Here is a 25,150-nt window from a genome sequence, read left to right on the forward strand (position 1 = left end):
GACAGCAGCAGCTCTCTTATTATTCAAGCCAGAAGTTCTAACGTGTGTTTAGGGGGATTGTGTGTTTCTTTTTTTAATTTTTTTTTTCTTGAGCTTCTGTAACTAAGTATTTTGCATCATTTGGCACTGTGTAAAATTGCATGTGAGAAATAACATTTGATTGATCAATTTGGTTTGATTTGATTTGAAGCGACTTTCTGATAGAGTAGTGTTCTTTGACACTACTGAGCATTTTTTATTTTTGGTAAATAAGGGAAAAAGAATACATTGCTTATTTCTTGGCCAGAAACATAGTTAAGGTTGCTTGAGTTGAATATTCTTAGATCTATTGGCCATGATGCTGAATCTTTCTGAAACAAAATGAGTTCCTTAGTCACATCAGTGTTAACAGCATGAGAAATGCTTCCACAATACATAATAAGCTTTTACAAAGCATTACTTTCATGACAATTGAATTTTTTTTCATGAAAATGGAGCACAGAGTCCTCACACCTTCTTACAATTCACACTAAACCTACTGCATGGGGTTGCTTCATCTATTGTATCTGATCACCACGAGATAGTTTTAATGAGTTCTTTGCCTCAGCATGTTTTTAGCAAAAGTGATCCCTCCAAGATTTTCAGTTGCTATATTCTTTTGGCTGGATTTAATTAAAAAATAAAATAGAGGGAGAGCAGGGTCATGAATACTTCACAGTCAGTTGTTATGTCATTATCTTGAAGGGGTTGCGATAAGCTTATACATATATTCTGTGGTTAATAAATGTGATTAAAAAAGAAGAATACTATAATAACATGTATACATTTTCGAGACATTATCACAACCAACTGATTTCATGGGTCATGGAGAGCTAATACCTATCCTGGACGCATCAGGCACAAAGCAGGAATCTATCCTGGAAAGAACAGCAGTGCATCAGATGGCCCATTCATATACTCAGCATCAGAGGGCCAATCACCCAATTCATGCAACAGACATGTGTTTGAGAGGAAGGAGAAAATAAGGAACAGAGAGAAACCCCAGCTGAACATGGAGAGAATCTGCAAGTATCACCTAAAGTATCTATCTATCTATGCAAATCTCTGGAAATGCAGCTCCCTGAAAAGGTATTCACCCCCTTGGTTGTTTTCACATTTTATTGTTGTACAATGTTGAATCACAGTGGATTTTATTTGGATTTTTTGAGCAACAGAAGAAGACTCCTGAGTACCATAGTGAAAACAAATTTCTGCAATGTACTTTATATTTTACGTCTTTGCCGCTCGCGTATGTGGATTTCAGTTTCACCAAATAACAAATCTTTTAATTCTCTTGGATACGCCTCTTCATTGGGAAGAAGCACTACTTTTCCCTGATGGTAACATGAATTAGATGATCTACAAATCTCCGACTTAAAGTTTAAATCCAAACAATATGTTTGATCTCTTTTCAATAATTTCTGTTTCTAATTTCAATAATTTCTGTTTTTTTGCGCTAATGCGATCTTTACTATCAGTTTTTGGAGACTTTCGAATTTTAGTACTTTCATTATCTCTAACCTGCTCTGCATGTGTTTCACAGCAATGTTTTTGAACCTCTTTACGACGTTCTACATTGTCATCTACTCTTTGTCTTTTATTTCCGGCCCCAGGCATAGTTAAATCTCTTGGCACAAAGTCTTGTCTCGCAGGACTTGAAAGTATCTCTCTGAAAAAGTCTCATCTCGTCCCAGGATGTTTTCATATAACAGAGAGATATAAAACACAAAATAATTGATCACATAAGTATTCACCCCTTTTAATAAGACACTCCTAAATCATCACTGGTGCAGCCAATGGGGATTTAGAAGTTCCAGAAGTAGTTCAATGGATATCACCTGTTTGGGGTTTTAATTGATTGTCTAATAAATGTACCTAAATGAGGAAGGTCCAGCTTGTGTTGAGTCAGTATGGTGGCCTAAGCTGCAAAATGAACACAAAAGAATAATCCAGGCAACTCCTTGAAAAGTGGATTGAAAAGCACCAGTCAGGAAATGAATTCAAGGTAATACCCAAGTCACTGAATATGCCTTGGAGTGCAGAAAAATCAGTCATTAACAAATGGAAAGAGTTAATCTGCCTAGAGTAGGTTGTCCACAAAATCTGAGTAACCATACAAGAAGACAAGTGAGGGAGGCCATCAAGAGACCAATGAGAAAGCTGAAAGTGTGTTGGCCCTTCTTTTTCAAGACCTCTGCAATTCACTCTGGCAGGCTGTTAGTCAACTTCTGGGCCAAATCCCGACTGATGGCAGCCCATTCTTACATAATCATTGCTTAAAGTTTGTCAGAATTTGTGGGTTTTTGTTTGTCCACCCAATTCTTGAGGATTAAGGTCTGGGGAGTTTCCTGGCCATGGATCCAAACTTTTGATGTTTTGTTCACCGAGCCTCTTGGTTATCACTTTTTCCTTATGGAATGGTGCTCCATCATGCTGGAAAAGGCATTGTTGGTCACCAAACTGTTCTTGGATGGTTGGGAGAAGTTGCTCTCGGACGATGTTTTGCTCCCATTCTTTATTCAAAGCTGTGTTCTTAGGCTAAATTGTTAGTGAGTCCACTCCCTTGACTGAGAAGCAACCTCACACATGAATGGTCTTAGGATGCTTTACTGTTGGCATGACACAGGACTGATGATAGTGCTCACCTTTTCTTTTTTTCCAGATGCCCCAAACAATCGTAAGGGGATTTATCAGAGAAAATGACTTTACCCCAGCAGTCCTCAGCAGTCCAATCCCTTTGCCTTTTGAGACGGTCCTGGCACTTGCTGGAATTTCTTGGGCGCCCAGAAGCCTTCTTTACAACAGCAGTGGAAATGGGTTTTTGGGATTAAGTTCATTTTCATGGCAAAGACGGACTTTGCAATTAATTGTAATTCATCTGATCACTCTTCATAACATTCTGGAGTAGATGCAAATTGCCATCATAAAAACTGAGGCAGCAAAATTTGTGAAAATTAATATCTGTGTCATTCTCAAAACGTTTGTCCACGACTGTAAAAAATATATTAATTTGATAGAGATGGAAAAACATTTGTAACAAATCTTATATAATACTTGACTGCTCTATCTATGTGGAGAAGCCATGTGCTGTCATCGGAAATGAATGTGTTAGTGATGTTACATAAAAAATGCAGCTTTGCAATAGTGATTTTGGAATGTCTCAACCAACCATTTCTTGAATTTTGCACCAAACACCGAATGCCCTTAACACATGTTGAAGTGATACTCAGACATTTCCCCACCACACCACATGGGGTAAAGTTAAAGCAAGCTGCAATCATTTGGAGTTGTTGGTGTGATTGACTGCACGCACATTAAGATCATTGCCCCAAGGGTGGACGGGCATGCATACAAGAGATATCACAGTATCAACACACAGGTGGTCATGAATGCAAACAGCATTGTATATACAGCATATTACCCTGAAGATAGGTGGGGCTGGATGGGCGATTGACAGCAAACTGTCACACAGACATGCTATTCATTTCACAAACCCTTTGAATATTCCCATTACAAGCCTTTGGCTTATTCAATAAGGCATGTAGAGACTCCCAGGAAACTGAATAAATAGGAGCATGAAGAAGATAAGGGGGATCACGAAGAGAGACATAGGATATGACTCTGGAAGACCTAAAGAGTGAATGACAATTTAGAAGCAGAGCAAAAATAGCTATGGCTAGTTTCAGGAACTGTTACTTTACAAGGCATTGCTTACAGACCTACTTATTCTTGATGTTGTTGAAAAGTGATAATAATTATGGACAGCTTAGGGCAATATCCTACTTTATTACGTTTTCCTCCTCCTCCTCCTCTCCCCCCTCCTTCTTGTTCTTCTTGGTCTTGTTGTAGTTGTTCTTCTTTTTCTACTACTTTGATTAATATCTTTGTAGTGAAGCCTTAGCATTAATATCAGAAAGTAGAAAACATCATCAAGAGTGATATTTTGAGTCTCAGGGTACCATAAAATCGTGATGTTGTTCATTACCAAAAATAAAGGGTGACTCAAAATTACGTTAACACTAATGGTACTGCTATGTATATCTATTCTCTATATATAAAATCCTAAGCCTAAAAGTGCAACGATTTTGTGCAATAATTTTATATCACATTTTTATGTCACATTTTTGTCATGCTTTAAATCAGCCTTATTTTAAAACCTACATATATATGTTTGGTATCAATCTTTTCAGAACTTTAATGTGATGTTGTTAGATTTTCAGATTCCTATTCTGTTTTTAAATTATAAACTAAAATATCAAGAAAGTCGTGGTATTTAAAATCAAGAAAGTCGTGGTTTTTAATTTCAATAAATTATTTCAATAATTTTATTAATAATTTAATTCAATAAATTACATTATTTTTGATCGAGTAAACTTTCTTTCACAGGAACAAACTATTTAAAAAAATTATCTATTCATAACGCCAATGTTTGTATTTAGGAGATTTAGTTAGCTAAAGCTCGAGTTACAAAAACCCATCACATACCACTTTAGTTCTCACGTGATTTTTCCTGTTATTTAAATGAGTCATTTTGTTTAAAAAGTTCTTTTATCTATAAAAATGTCAGTTAAAATGAATGGATTGTTTATTTAGCTTCTTATAAATACTCATCAAGAATAGTGGACCTCAGTTTAACAAGAATACTCCAATCGGTAAGAGAGTAAATATTTTATTCTTTAACTACTTCTACTTTAACATGGCCTTTTTATAACTTCACTTTAACTTAATACTGATACTCTGTATGTTCAGTTCATCACAATAACTATTCATAGTGGCTCTAAAATCCATACTGACCCCTACTCTCTCTTCTGTTTCTTTTTCCGGTTTCTTTGTGGTGGCGGCCTGCGCCACCTCCACCTACTCAAAGCATCATGATGCACCAACATTGATGGACTAAAAGCCAGAAGTCTACGTGACCATCATCATCATCAGGTCCTTCCATGAAAATCCTAAATACAAAGAGGACTGTTTGACTTATGTTAGGTAGATTGCCCAGAGGGGACTGGGCGGTCTCGTGGTCTGGAACCCCTACAGATTTTATTTTTTTTCTCCAGCTTTTGGAGTTTTTTTGTTTTTTCTGTCCACCCTGGCCATCGGACCTTACTTAATCTATGTTAATTAATGTTGACTTTATTTTTTATTGTGTCTTCTATTTTTCTATTCATTTTGTAAAGCACTTTGAGCTACATTTTTTTGTATGAATATGTGCTATATAAATAAATGTTGATTGATTGATTGATTCCGATTTTATGATTTTTACTTGGATTTTTACTTAATTTTTCTTTTACATACTGTATTTATAGAATTTCGTGATTCTGGCCGCAAGTTGGTTGGTTTGTCATTGAAAGCGAAAGGTGGGCTTGGCCCACCTAGTATTTATATACAATTTTTGTGGACAATTAATGTGCCACATATGGTACATGTGTTAAACATGATGGTGAACAGGTTGAAACATTCTTGTAAATCATCTTGCTCATATGAAATAAATAAATTGTTGCTACCATTCAAATGTTAATATAATTTTGACTCATCCTGTACAAAGCGTCGTACACCACAGGACACTTGCAGGACCCTTCATAACTACTTCTCATGTCCTACTCTGGGGTAGGACAAATTGTTATCCTAGTCATACTTTTAGTGCAATCCCTAGCAGCAATTCTGAGCCCCTTGATAAATATGGCAGCAGATCTCAATCCAAATGAGAATAGGCCTATCCAACTAGTACAGGTGATAGAGCTGTGAAGCTGCAGTGTTAGTTACTACTTATCTAATCTTAATCAACATATTCTCCAAACAGCACAACTGAAATTTTAGAGTCACGTTTACTAGACATCCACGTTTGTTTTTTTTAAAACTATGCACTCACATCTCAGAAGAGATTTAAAAATTATCCAAAATGATGACCGTGGCTTTTGGTGATTGTTCAGAACTGATTAAGTGTAAACATTTTCAGCCCCCCGTTTTCTGCCTCACTTCATCGTAATTATGAGGTGTCACAATTACAATGGCAATATTTTACACTTTAATATGTCTAATTGTCCAGTAAGACTCCCAATACAGATTGTCTTTTCAATATTTGACACACACTACTAGGAGAAGTTAATGAGTATGTTAATGTTATTCTGGGAACACTTCCAAAGAATATTTCTTAAAAAGATGATTTTTTTGTTTTTCATGTTTATGCTATAAATGAATTTAGCAGGGCAGTAGCTGAGGTGTAAGAGAGTCACTTAACTGTATATGTGTAATACCTTTTGGTAACAAACATCATCACATTTTCAGGATCATATTGCTTAACTGAATTGTTATCTGCATTCACTTTAGTCCTTTGCTCCAAAATCACTTTATTGCTTTGTGCGCTTATATTGTAATACACCTCAAGAAATGCTTATTGTTGTGACTAGGCTGCTGTTTCTTAAAAAAATAAATAGCATAAGGGATAAATGGAGGCCTTCAATGGCAGCCAATAAGAAGTAATTTTTAAATATGAAAAGAACATCGTATGGACGGATAATTGGATTCTGTAACTAAATAATTGCTGCTTCCTTCAGCATATTGCTTGCCCAGTTCATTAGGAACCAGCCGAGGCAGCGGGCTAATTGACAACAGCATATCCCCCTGCGATGCTGCGGACTGCGGACTAAAAATACATTATATTTTAACAAGGGCTGCCACCACCTATAGTTTTTCCCCACATTGAATAATGCCAAGGACACACACATCTTGAGGAAGGAACGTTAATTAAACAGCAAAACAAGAATTGGAGTGATAAACAGAAGAAAACCCAAAGCATCAATGGAAAAATGGCAAAGATAAATGAAAACATGATGAGGTTTCCTACACTGGCTAAGTCCATGTCTAGTAATTGTGGAGGTTACTCTGCTAGCCCACCTCTGCAGTCCTCCAAAGCAGGGGTGGGCAATGTCAATCCTGGAGAGTCGCAGTGGCTGCAGGTTTTTGTTCCAACCAAGTTTCTTAATGAGAAGTTAATTACTGCTGATGAAGCACTTATTACTCAAGTGACATTTTAGTGATCTCGCTTGTTAAGGTTCCCCACCCTTAATTGCTTATTTCAATCTTAAACAGCTGCATTCACTATTTGAATGGCTCCTTATTAGCAATAAGATGCAAATGACAAAGCAGTCAGCAGTTCACCATCTAGCTTGTTTTGATTTACATCTGTGTGTGTTCATCATTTACTGTTTAGTTTATTAAAACACTTAATTGAAAATGTGACAGACTGAAAATTATGCGTTTTAGGCTTCAAGTCATTTTGATGATATCCTTGGAAAGGAACAAATCTACGATATAAGAACCTTACATTGCAGACTAACAAACCACAAAATTAAATAAGGTCTGAGATTGGAAAGGATTGATTTCTAATTAAGCAATTGGGTTGGAATGAAAACCTGCAGCCACTGCGGCTCTTCAGGACCGACATTGCCCACCACTGCTCCAAAGCATTCATCTTTCCTGTTTCCTCTCCATTTCTCTTTGAAGCTGGTGGTCTCCACTGAGCTTTCACCCATCCTCTTGCATTCATCCATCGCTTCTTCCCTTCATGTTAGGCTCTGCCCCCCCAGCCTTCCTTCTTGCCTGCCTTTAGCTCTTTCATCTGGTTCTGTTAGTATGTGTTACATTCCTTGACACAAAGCTTTCCGGAAGGGATAACCGCAATAATTAAGAGCTACACTTGATTCAGAAAGTATTCAGACTCCTTCACATTCTACACACTTTATTGTTTTGCAAATTTAATTTTAAATGGATACAATTTCCATTTTTGCCCAATAATCTACACTCAATAACGTATAATGTTTCAAAAAGGTTTGCAAAATTCTTAAATATTGAAAAATGAATAAAGACAACAGAAAAAAAACATAAGCCGGGGAGGAACCCTGGCTTGGCCATGACATCCACATTGGTAGCAGAACAATAGTTGTAGTGAATGCAATGGAACTGCGACTATGAACGTAAAATTTCTAACAGAGAAAAGAAGATTAAATAATTTAACAAGAGGTAACTAGAAAACACAATCATCATAACCAGAAAAGTCAAACACAAAAAGTACAGCATGGAGTCCCAAAGCCATTCTAATATCCATTCAATCTATATGGCTAAGCACAATTTAGATTTTTCAAGAGTTTTTACTTAAAGCTTGGATACCATCAATAGTATGCCACCATCTGATTAACAGTAATATTATGACGTAATGTAGAGTGAAGGAGGTTACTCTCATGACAAGCAAGGATGTTATGGCCACAAACAATATGGTCATATCCAACAACAGGAATGGCTGTGCAATGATGTCACATACATATAGAAAATAAATATTTAAAAAAAACAAGAAATCTCATGTGAGGCTGAACAAATTTTGACCACCAGTCAAAACATAAGAATTCTGGGGCAACGTTAAGTCAAAAAAAACGGTCAGAGGAGCTCAGTTCATTTCTGACGCACCTTACTTTGGAGTCACTTTATCACTGTAACCAGAATTGTGTTTAAACCAGGCCCGTAGTCATCAACAGCCATTGATATACAGTACTAGACTAGTACCCTCTCGTGGCTCCCAGTGCACTATTACTTCTGAGCCCTGACTAATCATAACAGAGTGTGGTCAACATACCTTTTAAAAGCAGCAGAACAGTCATCTCTTCCAATATCAGGTCTGCATGCCACCATCTAGTAGCCTTGAGGTCTCCTGACTTCTTGAACTTAAGAAATTTGACAAACAAGGAGCTGCCATTCAGTCCATCAGGTTCATTTTCTCTTTCCCATATAGAGAAACAACCTGTTTCCCATCTTGTCTAATTATAAATTATAAGCTTCTATCTATGATGTGTGGGGCTTGGAGGATGTCTAGCATTCCCGCTCTAGGTAAAAGGTAAAATAATTCAAATCCTTGCTGTGTTGTTTGGCATTTATGGAAGAAAAGTAAGCCACAATATTTATTGAACAAATTGATATCTTTATCTTGCAAGTGTTAAGACAATGTGAACAACTAATGAACATTTACAAGGTTTTTTGTACAGAAGAATGGCACATCTAGTGACTGCATGTGACTAAAAAATATGTCTGAGGAAAAAAACAAGATGGCAAAATGTTGAATCTTTATACTCGGTTTTGCAGTGCTTTTAATCAATGGGTATTGTTTTCTGTGTTATCAGTAGAAACCAGAAGACAGGAAGGGAATCGTTAGTTCTTGCAAACTAGTGCTGCTTTCACGTGCTATTTTAGGAGTTTTAGGAGCTCCTACTTGTGATGGTTCACTTTCCCTTTTCAATAAAGATAACCCGCAGTATTTCTTTTTTGTAAACTTAAAGAGAAAATAATTTGTATTACTTCACTCCGAATGCAATTCAAAAGCAAAAATTGAATTTTATTATATACAATTGATTAGGTTGAAAGGTCACAATGTGAAGAATTCAGCCGGTTTTATTCTTTCCAAATTGTTAGATTTTGAGCTCTGGGCTCTGTAGAATTTCTGACTTGGAAACTTGTATTTACAATCTTTCTGATAGCAAATGAATGCAGCATCAGTTGCAAAGTTGAAAAGTCATATTTTATACAGAGTAAAAAAAGAAAAAAAAAAACTTCACATCTCAAACATCCCAGTGCATTTTCATGGAAAAAATCCTGCATTGTTCTTGTTCCAAAGGAGGCAGACAGACTAGTGGCACATACTTCTCACATCATGAAGACTTTGATTATTATAACTATTGTCATAATTATCATAACTATTCATGGTGGCTCTAAAATCCGTACTGACCCCTACTCTCTCTTCTGTTTCTTTTCCCGGTTTTCTGTGGTGGCGACCTGCACCATCACCACCTGATCAAAGCACTGTGATATTCCTACATTGATGGATTAAAAGCCAGAAGTCTACAAGACTATAATCATCAAGTCCTTCCATTAAAACCCTAAATACAAAGAGGACTGTTTCATTTATGTTAGGTAGAATGCCCAGAGGGGGCTGGGTGGTCCCGTGACCTGGAACCCCTGCAGATTTTATTTTTTCTCTCCAGCGGTCTGGAGTTTTTTTTTTGTTTTTTCTGCCCTCCCTGGCCATCAGACCTTACTCTTATTCTATGTTAATTAGTGTTGTCTTATTCTTATTCTGACTTTGTCTTTTTATTTCTCTTTTCTTCATCATGTAAAGCACTTTGAGCTACATTATTTGTATGAAAATGTGCTATATAAATAAATTTTGTTGTTGAGGGGCTGGTCCTGGACTATATGGGTCCTCTTGTGGTAGACCACCTGAACCCTCTGCAGTTGGCCTATAGGACGCACAGACTGGAGTGAAGGATGCAATTATCTGTCTGCTCCACAAGGCTTATTCTCACCTGGACAAAGCTGGCAGCACTGTGAGGATTTTATTTTCTGATTTCTCCATCACCTTCAATACCATCCAGCCATTCCTGCTAAGGGGTTAGATCAAAATATTCAGGTCAAGAGCCTATGGTGTCCTAGATAATGCAATCTGTTGGGCAGGCCACAGTTTGTGAAACTCAATGAGTGTGTGAGCAACACTGGAGCACCGCAAGCAACAGTTCTGTCTCATTTTCTCTTTACTCTGTGACACTTCAGACTATAAATATAACAGCAGGTCACGTCACTTGCAGAAATTCTCAGAAGATTCCGCACTTCTGAGGTGTACTGATAAGAAAGATGAGACAGAGGAGAGGAGTCAGGTGGAGAACTTTGAATCTTGGTGCAAAAAGAATTATCTGCAACATAACATCAGCAAAACCAAGAAACAGGTTTAGACTTTCGCCGCAGCAAGCAGCCTCTATCTGCAATCACCATTCAATAAGTAGATGTGAGGTAATGCACTCCTACAAGTATTTGAGGGTCCACATTAATGACTGGTTGGTGTGGTCGCAGAACACATGGGGACTGTATAAGAAAGGACAGAGATGGCTCTTCTTCCTTTAATGTGGGTGACAGGTCATTTCAAGAGAGTTCCAGTGAAGTAACAAGATAATTAAAGGGTAAGCTCAGTTATAGGATGCACTCTGGACATCATGTAGGTCAGGGAAAATGAAAGAATTAAAACAAAGCTGAGTGCCATTAGGAACAAAGCTGCACATCCATTCTCTAACACACAAACACTGAGGACTTTAAGGCAACGAAATATTCAGTAGAACTGTGAAAAGGAATGCAACTGGGATCCTTTATACCAATGGCAATATATCTGTATAGTTCCTCACTAGGACTGTGACAATCAACTCAAAAATTTTCTTTTCTTTATTTATATATATATATATATATATATATATACACAGCGGAACCTCGGTTTGCGAGCATAATTCGTTCCGGAAACATGCTCGCAATCCAAAGCACTCGTATATCAAAGCAAATTTCCCCATAAGAAATAATGGAAACTCAGATGATTCGTTCCACAACCCAAAACTATTCATATAAAAATGATTAATACAAAATATAAAGTAAAATACATAATACAAATTAACCTGCACTTTACCTTTATAAAGAATCATGGCTGGTGTGAGTTTCTAAACTCATGTGGACAACACGGAAGAGCGCCCCAAAGCAATCGCAGTCTCCCAGCGCTGTAGCAGTTCGCCGTATAAGCGCATCCAAAAAGATCGCAGACATGCTATAAGCGCCTGTCGTCAATGGGTCATACAAGGAACATTATAAAGATCCCGGTACAATAAATAACAGCGCTGTTGCTGTTTCAAGCTGAATAAAGCTGGTGTTAAAGTACTGAGACTCAGCTTCGTGTTTTGGGGAACAAGATGGGGACTCACACTTCACAGCACACACACACAGTCACAATGCTGTAGTAAACAGATCTTGACTATATGAGTGAGGCACACAGACTCAGACGGAGAATAGGAGACGATTGCCAGAGAGAAAGACGCGCTGGGCGGGCGAGTGAGATAGATAACGAGAGAGAGAGAGACGCGCTGGGCGAGCAAGATAAGGAGAGAGAGAGACACGCTTGGCGAGCGAGAGGAGAGAGAGAGAGAGAGAGACGCACTGGGCGAGCAAGCAAGATAAGGAGAGAGAGAGAAGAACCATCAGCTCAGTTGTGATCACATAACGCTCAGCAGACAAAGTGTATCCATACTACTCGTATTGCACGACATCGCTCATTTATCAAGTCAAAATTTATTAAAAATTTTTGCTTGTCTTGCAAAACACTCGTAAACCAAGTTACTCGTAAACCGAGGTTCCACTGTATATATTGTCACGCTTGGGTCACAGATTTGCACAGAGACACAGAAGGTCGTAGAAAAAAAGAAAGATTTTTATTCAGACACCGCAAACACATGAGCTTAAACGTGCTCCATGACAAGTCAGAGATGACAGTTCCGCTAGGAGCAGAGAGAGATAAAAGCAAACAATCAATTCCAAAACTGACAGCGCGCAAGGCTTATAAGTCGGCGGAGTACCGCGCGAGGCTTGTATTACGCGTTATAGAGCAAGGATAAGGAGCAATGTGTAGTCAGTGTTTCAGGGTTTGTGGTTTTCCCAGGGGCGTCTGTATCTATTTGGGGTGCGATCAGCCCTCCAGCTCACAATATATATATATATATATATATATATATACTGTATATATATATATGTATATATTTATATATATTTATTTATTTATATATATATATATATATTGTGGAATGTGGCCTGGACACAGACAGACGGACATCATTTTAAGTCCAACACACGTTTATTTATAATTATTAAAGTGCACAAACCCAGTGCCACAACACCAATCACCACAACAGTCCAGGCCAACACACAATGCCTTTCCTTCAGGCCGCCTCCTTCTCTCTCCTTCCACACCTCGTCCTCTTCCACCCGACTCCAGCCCTGAATGAAGGGAGGCGGCCCCTTTTATGTTCCCCTGGATGTGCTCCAGGTGTGCTCCGGTTAACTTCCACTGACATGCCCCAGTGTGGTGGAAGTGCCGGCTGTATCCCTGGAAGCACTCCGGGTGTCCCTGCTCCTCTTCCCCCCCAGCACTTCCTGGTGTGGCGGAAGTGCTGAGGTCCAGGGCTCTCCAGGCATTGGGGCTCCCCCTGGCAGTGACCACGGTCCCCTAAAGGGTTGAGCTTCCAAGCTCTGCACCCTTGGTCATTAGTGCAACCAGAGCGGTCACCCCCTTCATGGTCTGGAGGAGGCACAAGCCCCCCTCCAGTCCTCCTGGGCGTCCCGGCTGGGTACCACCCCCAGCCGTCCGCCACAATATATATAGTGAAAGGCGCTATACTGGCGCCCGACCTGGCACAGAGAGACAGGAATGCACACATAAAAATAAAACAAATATTTATTTTTCTTCAGCTGGGGGACATGTCTTACCCATTCCCCTCAGCCATAGCACAGTCCCTAAAGCACTAACCAAAAAAAAAGGCACATTACTCTCTTCATAATCACTTCTCCCAGAAAGCATTGCCATTTACCTCCTCCTCCTCCCAACTCTGGCTGCCAATGGTGGCTGCTGGCTCCCTTTTATGGCCCACCTGGGAGTGCTTCAGATGACTGATGACCTAGATCTGGCTGCACTTCTGTGTGTGGCTGCATCCCTGCCCACATGGGCTTAGGAAGCCATGCAACTCCCCCTGGCGGTCGCCACAGATCCCATCAGGGTTGAGCTCTAGAGTCTCATATCTGTGGCCCTGATGCAACCCAGGGGAGCTGCCACCAAAAGTTCTGGGGGAAATAGTATGCTGCCCACAGCTGATCCCCTGGACTAAGTGTCGTAGGGACATCCAGGCCAGGCATGGAATCTGGCCATCCGCCACATATATATATATATATATATATATATATATATAGCTTTTGTAAAAAGCCACATTTCCCCTGACGGGAAATAAAGTTCCTATCTATCTATCTCTTTCCTGTTTCGATGCCTTTTCTACCTGGTCACAACCTGTGGGATGTTTTCATGTTGTTTCTGTTATTTTTTCCTTGGGTTCCAGCCTTCCAAGTCAGTCTAAGTGGCAATTCTGAATTGAGTTGGTATGAATGAGTAGATGTGTGTGAGTATGCACTTTAATGGACTGTTGTGTTGTCTTCAGTTGATATAAATTTAATGTAATAAGTAGTTTGCTTCAGTAGAAAGGAGCCTACAAATGACATCCTGTAGACTTTAAATTCTTCAATAATTAGATCCACAGAATATCATTCCTAACATCTGGCACCAATTAATTTCATACCTCTAATGGGATTCCAGTTCATTACTAGGCAATACTCTCACACCAGGATGCTTAAACATCTTTAATCTACCTAAGAGGAAGCTCAGGCCACAGAGTGAAAGCACATATGGCAAAACGATGAAACTCCATACGAAAGAGATTCCTGTATAGATCAATGGGGTAGGGGGCAAGCTGCCGAGCCAATTACACTTTCACTACACTATGAATTATAAAATGTGTGTCACATTATCTGTATTAAAACACTCTAAATGCAGTCACTACAGCAAAGTAAAATTGCTTTGTGTGTGTGTGTTTTATTACAGAGCATCACTTAGATGGAATTCTATGTTACGTCAATCTTGTTAGTGCTCATTTGAGGAAAATGCAGCCTTTCATGATATATAGTTTGCTTTGTGGGTTTCAAAAGACCAATTTCTCACCAATTTCATTGACAATGGGTGCAAATATTCCTCTAAGATTGCCACTGAGTTAAATGACTACATTGTGACAGATTGAGGTTAGACTTGCAGACAAAGAAGTGCACAGCCTTTTGACTATGTTTGTATTGATTTTGTCAGTAGGTAGCAGCCAAGTGACAAATGATAGATTGTGGCAAATATGCTTCATTACCTCGGTGCACTTTTGTCTGACCGTTAGCAACTAAAAGTATACTTTTTTAAGTCTTGGTATAATTTATGTTTTATGATACTATGATTAAAATGGCCTGTAAAAATATATAGTATTTAATTATAAGTATGAAATTAAACAAGTGATCTCCATAAATATTTGGTGGAGGTATTTTGTATTATTGTGGTTTTCTTTCAGCTGAAAGATTATAGTTTTTTTGAAGCTTAAATTTATATGAGGCATGTACTGTATATACAAGGGGCATGGTGGTGCAGTGGTAAGCACTAAGGCCTCATGGATGCAAAATTCCAGGTTTGAATCTTGCAATGCATAGCTACCTGTCTGAAGTTTCTGAAGGATTTCAATTAGTAATCTGTAGTGTAGTGCTTGTTACATCTATCTATCTATCTATCTATCTATCTATCTATCTAGTCTAGTATGCTGTCCACAGCTGATCCCCTGGACCAAGTGTTGTAGGGGTGTCCAGGCCAGGCATGGAATCTGGCCATCTGCCACAATATATATATATACATATACAGTACTTTGTATATATATATTTATTTATCTATCACTTTACGTATTTATTTTTTAAAGAGCTTTTGTAAAAAGCCAAATTTCCCCTGATGGGGAATAAAGTTCCCATCTATCTATAAGTGTGTAAATAAAATGGTAACCTTTCACATATCTTTTTGCCTTTATTTGAACTATAATTCTTATTTGCACACACAAGTCCTCATTTCAACCCTCAGATTGCATTGTGCTTGTTTGTTTCTCTGTTTGCCAATCACACAAAAATGTCTGAAACAATTTTCTAAAATTTTGAATGTAGTTTACCATCAGCCCAACTTTTCAGAATTTCATCGGGGAGAGAGCAGAAACTGGTAACCTACAAACTGCACCTTACTCCAAAATGGTGATCTTAATGAAATTTTCTCTGTATAATAAAGATGAACTACCTGACATTTTAAAAATTTTATCAGGAAACGTGGGAGTAATGAGGGAGGGTGGCAAAAAGTTCATGATGGTGAAGTTCATGAGATTTTGCATGCATATTACTGATGATACTATTTAAAATCTGGATAAGAAGTTCCATTGAGAAAAAGACATTATACGAGGTGAGACAAAAATAACCAGATTGGTAAAGAATAAATATTTATTGATGAATTACAGCATTCTAAACATTGTCGCCTTCTATATACTCCCCTTCCCGATATCTGCTCTGTATCTTTCATTGATTGAAACAGTGCTGGAAGACTTCTTGCTTGATGCTTTTCAACAGGCTTGCCGTTTCTGTCTTCACTTCATCCATTAAAGAAAAATGTGTTCCCTTCACATTAAGTAAAAGTAAAAACTTTCATAGGATGAATACTTTTTAAAAGCACTACTTGTTATGGTGTGTTCATTGTGGGCAAAACGTGATGCAGTCCTACAAGGCACTTATCCCAAACTGGAGTCCAAATTATGATTTACTTTAAAGAAGGTACAATAAAAGAATACATAAAAGAGGAGAATGCAGGTGAAAGTAGACAATGTTAACAAATCCTTGATACATTCTCTAGGTCTAATTATACCAGCCTAGCATCCCACGTCCCAGGAATTGAGGTTGACCAACTTTCTTAACTCAATATAAGTCTCCTAATTACCCAAGTTTCTTTCGCCATAATCTCTTTTTCTCGCTTTGAACTCTGTCATCTCTTCCTTCTGGTAATTGAGTGTGATTTATCTGTCTTTTCTTGAGTCTGTACTTGTAGAATGACCAGTTATAAGGAAGATGCTCAAATATTCACAAGGTCAATTCTGACCAACATTAAGAACAAGTTCTTTCATAAAGGCAAACCTGTCTTAATTATTATTAACTGATCTGATGAGACATGCAAGTAAGAATTTAATTGTACCATGTGCAATGGCAATAACCTTAATTTAACTTGACCTTACAACTGCTCCAGGCACAACAGACCAGAATTTCATTTTGCAAACCCTGATATCCCAGCACCTTTGAGCCAGTGGTTGGTCTTAAAGGTCCAGGTCCTTCAGGCAGTGGGTCAAGTAACACTGTCAAATGCTCTTTCAACTACCATTGGATACACTGGGGGGACACAAAACATTTCCACTCATTTCCACTCCTTTCCTTTTTTGTGGTGTTCCAGATTGTAGCCCTACTAAGACACTTCATCCACCTAGCATGGCTTAGCACCTCTTCAGTATTTCCACTCCTGTTAGCTAAGAACAAAAAGATGCTAATGAAAAGCAGATAAGTAAGTTTTGGAAAAAATGTTAGCTGATCTGATGAATCTCAACTTCAGCAGTGACACACACAGGGTCGGATCAGACTTTGATGTAAATAACATGAATTTAGAGTTACTGACCTGCAAGTCTTCCGGATTGTGGAAGGAAACTGGAGTATAACAGTTAACACCCACGCAGACACTCAACGCCACCTTTAACCATCACCATTGTGCCCTTTATATATACAGTGTATATCTACATTATCCATTCATTAAAGGTAGAAGACAGTGTCAGCTGGTCCCCTGCTGCATTTATAAATGTCCCGACTTCCTCATTAAATTGCCACTTTGCAATCAAAGCTAATTAGGACAAAACTAATCTAAGTGGTCTGAAGTGAGTTTTGATAATAATCAGTGAAAGCGAAAATGAAATCCACAGCCATAAGAGAATAAAGAAGACCTCAGGTGACAACAGGCAGTCCATTTTCATAATATCCACCTTTTCTCTTCTTCAATTTTGATGAGCTTTACTGAAATGGACCCACATATGTAATTTGCTGTCTCTTGCTTTATGGTGTTCTTAGTTTATAGATTCGTTTTTTTTTTTCTTTTTTCTTTTTTTTATTGTGGTGTGAAGTCAGAACTTAATGAGCTTTTCTGCATTATTCATCTCGTGTTTTACAAGAATTCCAAATTTGTACTGCATTCCTATATGTTTTTTAATGTTCCCCATGCACTCTTTATTGGTGCTGTTGATGCTGTAATATGTCAGGCAGGCACAAGAAGGCCACGCCAGAGCTTTCTGACACCATTGATAAAATCAGCAACGATAACCTTTATTTATATAAATAAGTGCTTTACAAAATGAAATAAAAGGAATGGTAAATGGCCTGTATTTGATATAGCGCCTAACTAGAGTTCAAGAACCCCCCTAGGCGCTTTACAACACAACAGTCATTCACACACACATTCATACGCTGGTGATGATAAGCTACTATGTAGCCACAGCTGCCCTGGGGCACAATGACAGAAGTGAGGCTACCGAACATTGGCGCCACCAATCCTTCTGACCACCACCAGCAGGCAAGGTAGGTTAAGTGTCTTGCCCAAGGACACAACAGCTACATTCTCATGCCGGGAGCCAGGATCGAACCTGCGACCCTCTGATTGCTGGACCACCAGCTCTACCGACTGAGCTACTGCTGCCCTTAATAAAAAAACATAAACAAACAAGATTAGGCAATAATATTATACAATATGTAATAAAGAAAAAGGTAACATCAGATGGCCAGGAGAACAACAAAAAAAAACTCCAGTTAGGCAGGCAGAAAAAAAAAATCTGCAGGGGTTCCAAGGCCGAAAGACCACCCGGCCCCCACAGGGCATTCTTTCTAACATGGATGTTCTAAATTAGTCCTTATGGTTTTCAGGTTTCACAGGGAAGAAATTGATGATGATGATGGTCATGTTGACACCTGGAACACCTGCCATTCAATTCATAAACACAAGGGCCAGTATGGTACCTCGATCACATGGTGGTGGTGCAGATGACCACTACAGAAGAACTGGAAAAGACAGCAGAAAAAAGTACAGATTATGTGATAGGTGTGATAATAATACGCCAAAGACATCATAAAGGTTTGGGGCAGCCACCCATATATTGTTTTTCCCAGATGCAAAAGGGTTTGTTGTATCAGAAATATGATGTGCGTCTCTCAGAGTCCAAACTAGAACTAGCCAGGGTAGCCCAAGATGGGGGCTTTAAAGGACTAGAGAGGAACTGATGTCATCAAAATGGCCAGAACCAGAAGTGATGTCAGCAAAGGGGCCGGCTTCGGAAGTGACGTCAGCAAAGGGGCCGGCTTCGGAAGTGACGTCTTCTGAAGCACCGGAACCTTGCAGGATTTCCCAGGAAAGGTCTGTAGGGAACTGAGAAAGACAGTCCGCGCACTCCGCCGCACCCTGGTCAGATGTTTCATTACACTTACTCAGGCCCTTTAGCTGCCTCCTACTTGCACATGTGTGACACAGGGAATTGCAGAACCCAGAGGAAAATGATAATTCAATGTTCATATAGACAATAGGGATACAACTAAAATGTAGCTATGAAAAAGGCATTTTAAAACAATGGGTTTTTAGCAGTTTTTTTTTAATTGTTCTACAGTGTCAGTCTGATAAACTTCTATTGGTAAATTTTTCCAAATTTTAGGTGCATAACAGCATTTCTTTTTAGGTTGGCTCCTGGAATTATAAGCAGACCTTCATTTGAAGATCTGAGGTTATGATTTGAAGTACAAGGGGACAAACATTCCAAAATATAAAACGCGGCGAGATTAAGGCTTTGTAAACCATTAGCAGTATTTTAAAGTCAATTCTAAAAGACATGGGTAACCAATGTAACGACGCTAAAACTGGTGTGACGTGCTCTGATTTTCTTTTTCTAGTTAAGATTCTTGCTGCTGCATTCTGCGCTAACTGTAAGCCAAAATGTCTTTCTTAGGTGGTCCTGAGAGGAGTCCGGACTAAAAGCAAAACCTAGTCGACTAAAAGCAAAAGTGTGAACTAATTTCTCAGCATCTTGCAAAGTTATAAAAGGGCTAACTTTTGCTATATTCCTTATGTGAAAAAATGCAGTCCTAGTAATCTGATTAATATGTGATTTAAAATTTAGGTCAGCGACAATAATTACTCCTAAATTCTTTACCTCTAACTTGACTTTTAAACCTAAGGGATCAAGTTTATTTTTAATAACCCCACAAATAAGTACAGTAGATAAAAGGGTGGACTTGGTGGCAGTCTCTGATTCTGAATAGGAGTTTACCCTGATTAAGAAGTAAGAATCAACACCATGCCAATGATTCAGAGACAGATAGATAGATAGATAGATAGATAGATAGATAGATAGATAGATAGATAGATAGATAGATAGATAGATAGATAGATAGACTGTGTTTGTCACCTGGGGAAATTTGAATTTTTTTCAGATGTTCAAAAAGTAAGGCACATTGAGACATTATGCAGGCGTATCGTTGTTGGAATTAAGAACCCCTAGTTGTTTTTCTTGACACACTTTTGCTAAATAATTCATTAACTGAAAGTCCTCAGTGTTTGTGTGTCAGAGAGAATATACGCAGCACTGTTCATAATGGAGCTCAGTTTTGTCTTCATTCTCTCCTCCACTACTATCTCCAGGAGGTCCAGAGTGAGTCTCATAACTCCACCTGCCTTTGTAATCCTCTTGTTGATTCTGTGGAGCTCTCTTGAAGTGATGTCACCAGCCCAGCACACCATACACTGGCCATCACAGTTTTTCCAAAAGGAAACAAATAGTAAATTCCAAAAAAATACAAATAGGTCCACAATCCAACAGACTTAATCAGTGAACTAGAAGTGAAAACTAGAACATTCAAACAAGAATAGTCAAAAGACCAATCAAACTTACAAAAAAGAAAATCACAAAGACAACTAAACAATGATATGTTTCAGCAAGGGTTCCTCCCCTGGCTGGAGTTCAAATTTTTGTTTTGTCTGTTCTGCTCATCTCTTTCTGTGTATCTATGTATCCTTTGCTATGTACTATGTGTTTTGTGGGTGGTTCTCCAAGAGGCAGGACCACCTACCCATCACCACCAGGGACTACTGTCAGCCCTGTAAAGGTGATCGTTACCCACAGTTCCGGGCGGTTCATTTGCATGTGGCGAGTGTTTATTGAGATTTTACTGTCCTTTACCATGAATTTCTACATTTCTGACCATTTTGCTCTGTTTTTTTTACTTTACCATTGGATTTCTGTATTGTAACTTGGATGCTTTTGAGATTGACTTTTGCAGGCATTGCATGTCTTTTGTGCTCTTCATAACTTCACATTGTGAAATAAATCTTTTATTTTATAAATATCCTCTATTTACCCAAAAATCTAGCTGGGATTTGACAGTAAATCCTCCCCAGTGGGCAATTTTGGAAGTGTTTTTGGAACTCCAAGTGCATAACAAACAGCAAAAGCAAAGTGTAGCTAGTGAATGCCAGAGAACAGGACTGCAACAATCAGGTGGCTTAGATATGAATTCCCAGTTATATCTGAAAGCCCTAAACACCTAATTATAAAAAAAACTGGACCAGGGCAAAGTTACAGGTACTGTAGAAAATGTACACAAAGAACAAAAAAAGAACTGAAGGAAAATTTTAAGAGCAATACCATGTTCTAAGGATAGACAGATTGTTCCTTATTTGCCTCAGGGGTCAAATTAGCTTCTAACAGATGCTAAAAAAAAACAACAACAATAATTCCCCTCAAATATACAAAAGAATTACATAAAAGAAGAAAACTTCTGACTTGGTTAAAGACAAAAGAACAGTCATATTGCTGTAAGTATGAAGAAGCCCCAATAGCATTTCCTGACATACAAGGTGAGACACAAAAATAACCGGATTGGTAAAAAAAATATATTTATTGATGAATTCCAGCATTCTAAACATTGTCACCTTTTATATACTCCCCCTCCCGATCTATACACCACTCCATACGTATCTTCCATTGGTTGAAACAGTGCCGGAAAACTTCTTCCTTGATGCTTTTCAACAGGCTTGACGTTTCTGTCTTCATTTCATCCATTGAAGAAAAATGTGTTCCCTTCAGGTCACTTTTGATTTTCGGGAACAAGTAAAAACCGCAGGGAGCTAAATCGGGAAATTAGGGAGGATGATCGAGGACAGGAATGTTTTTGTCAGTCAAAAACTGCTTTACGGAAAAAGAGAACATCTGTGGGAAATTTGATATTGATTCGCTGTTCACTTTTTTCACCTGACATTATCGCAGCAACTTGTGTAACGATTGTTATGTAAATACTGACTGGGCTTTTCACAGCATATACCTAGCCAGTCGGCGGTTTGAGTGGGCATGTAAGAGGGGATATAGTTCTATAATTCACATCCGGCCAACCTCCAGATGGTTTCCAGGAAAGCCCCAAGCCCAGTCCGGTTATTTTTGTGTCTCTCCTCGTGCTACTGATGAATAATTTGTTAGCTAAAAGTTCTCAATGGTAGTGAGTCAGAGAGAGGATGCACAGCATTGGTCACAATGGCTATCAGTTTTCTTTCCTCCGCTACTAATTCCAATTAGTTCAGAGTGCATCCTATCACTCAGTCTACTCTTTTTAATTAGCTTGTTTATTTGGTGAACCTCTCTAGAAGTGATATTGCTAGCCCAGCACACCACAGTGATTAAAAATCACCCTGGCCATCACAGAGTTCCAGAAGATGTGAAGGATGTCAACACCCATATTGAAGAAATGCAGTCACCTAAAAGAAAAACCCGCTCTGTCCTTTCTTCTATAATTCCTCTTTGATATTAAACCAGTCCAACCTGTCATTGATGCCCACCTTGAGACTTGCAAGAACTCAGAAGGAGTTGCAAGACAAAGTTAAACAAAAATGCACCTGACATCTCAGCTAGAAGTTTGCAGAAGACACATGGGGGTCTCTGAAGTCAGCTGGAAGAAGATTCTATGGTCTGATTACTATAATTGAAATATCAGGCCATGATACGTTTGGTGTAAGCCAAATGCGACACATTACTAAAAACACATCATCTCACCATCAAGCATGGTGGTTACAGCGTCATGTTATAAGGTTGCTTCTCTGTATCAGACCCTAGAAGGCTTGTGAAGGCCAAGGATAATATGAATGCAGCAAAAAATAGACAAATCCTATCGGGAAACTGCAGAGAAGCCAGAAACACAGTCAAAGCAATTGCATGGGCGATGTTGTCTGATATTGAAAGACCCCAAACACCCCATGATCCTTGGTACATCACCGGTGTTGTGTATAAGGGGCTCAGCAGAGCAGTGTGTGAAAAAGTATGTATAAAAATGTCTGTTATCTGTTAATTCTTGGACTCTTTAATGTGATGTAATGTTGAAGGTCTGACAAGGCAGCTTGATGTTCTGACTAAGGCATTGGAATTTAAACTCCATGCTTCCAGTTCACTGTGAGACTCTGGGCAAGTCACCTTACCTGCATAAGCTCTAACTGTAAAAAAAAATGCCCAAAAACCAGCTGTACTGTACCCTGATTTTATATAAAGGCACTAGCCAATAATTATATACAGTAATAATAAGGAAATAATAATATGGAAACTCAAATGTGGAAAAATACTTTCTCACATTGCTGTACACCGTTGCAGGAAATATAAATAATAAAAATGCTTTTAAAAAATAGTGATATTGAGAAAGGATTTCTCATATCTGTTTAGCTGTTCAGCTCCCATGGTTCAAATTTTCTTTTGATGATTATTTTTGTTTGCTCAAATTCCTGTGAAAGTTCACTTGTAAGTTTTTTTTTGTATTTAAAATGTTCACATTATAATACACGAAGCAATGCAATTAGAAAATTAACAGCTTTAATTCAGGTCAATGATAATTTTTACTTATTTCTTTTAGATAAAGTAGAAAAAGAAAAACATATTTGAAGTGTCAAAACACACATAAAACCTCTTTATAACTTGACAGCTGGTGTTTGGAATAATAATAGGTTGCTGCTGTTCTGAATGGCAAATATGCCAAATATTTCACTGCAATAATTTAAATAAAAATATGTAAAAAATCATTACACATTTCTTAAACTCTGATGCTACAGCAGCTTAAAGTTTTCATTGGGGTAGGTTTGGTATTCTATGAATTTCACCAGCTGTATCTACGTTCTTGAACCTGCTCAATCCAGTTCAGGGTCAGGGGAGGTTGGAAACTACCTCTGCATCACTGGGCACAAGGCAAGCACCAACTCTGAATGGGGCACCAGGGCCTCGCAGAGCCCACTCACACATCAAGAAATACTCCATGCAAAAGTGAAGTTTTTTTAAATGTTATTGACCCCATGTAGTTATTAGTGATGGACAAGATAAAAATTAATCGTATGTGTTCATGCACTCTGGAGATAACAGACTTTCTGACAGAATAAGCATCTATGGTGACCAACATTGGACTTCAGCAAATAATGTTAAAAGTCCATGAAAAAAATCTCATGTTACTCATGTGGCATACTCAAGTCATTTATTCACATTCTCACAACGGGTATATAATTTTAATCAAATATTTTAATCAATATGTGGTCATTTTTATAATTTAATACAGGTATATACTTAAATGAAGCTGTATCAATGGATTATTAAAATAAGGAAAATGACTGAAGGTAACTAAAGGTTAACTAAATGCAGCTTAAAGCTTGGGCATGTGAGGGTTGCCTCATTTTAAGAATAACCATCAAGATAATTACTAAGGTTAAAATGAAGTAAATAAGTAATGAACACCCCTTAAAAAGCAAGGACAAACTAGCAAGAAGGCCCAAATGCCCCTGTTGTGAAGTGGTAATAAGATCAATGGGAAAAACCCATAGGACACCCCTATTAACGAAGCGATGTTTAGAATAATGGAAGAATAGACATGTATATGAAGTTATTGGTGGCTGTAGTTGTTTGACAAAGATGATCAAATTCTGCACATTAAGAGTCAGATGACGTGATGTATTAGTTAAGGTAATGGTAACAGAAATGGATAAAATGGAATGGATTGTATTATTGATTGCTCACTCCATGGACTGACACATTTGTGCATATCTATGTGCAAATAAAGAATTGTTCTGCATTTTTATCTGGTCACCGAGAATGACTATTTTGAAAATAGAGGAAAGTTTTTTCCACAACACGGGCAAAATGCATGCAGAGCAGAGCAGTGCAAGCAGAGGAAGCGCATTCACATGGGATTGAGGTTTTGAATTGAAGACCCACATTTCCAACTCATTCATTCATCAAGAGTTTTGTCTTCATTCAAACGTGTTTCTGCCCTACTCTGAGCTTTCAGAAGTATTCATTTAATGATATTTTAACAAAAACTTCATGCGTTTTGCCCGTTTTCTGCATATGAATGGATGACTTGACACATGGATTGTGTGACATGAGTAATATGATATTTTTCCATGGTCATTTTTATATTTTTTTTGCAGTGATCCAGTGTTGGTCATTATAGGTGCCCATTCTTGATATTACATTTTTTTCTAGGGCATCACTGCTACATTACTACATGGGGTAAGTACAATTAAAATGCTCATTTTTGAATGGAGCTTTCC

This window comes from Polypterus senegalus, chromosome 14 (assembly GCF_016835505.1).
Source record: "Polypterus senegalus isolate Bchr_013 chromosome 14, ASM1683550v1, whole genome shotgun sequence".
NCBI lineage: Eukaryota > Metazoa > Chordata > Cladistia > Polypteriformes > Polypteridae > Polypterus > Polypterus senegalus.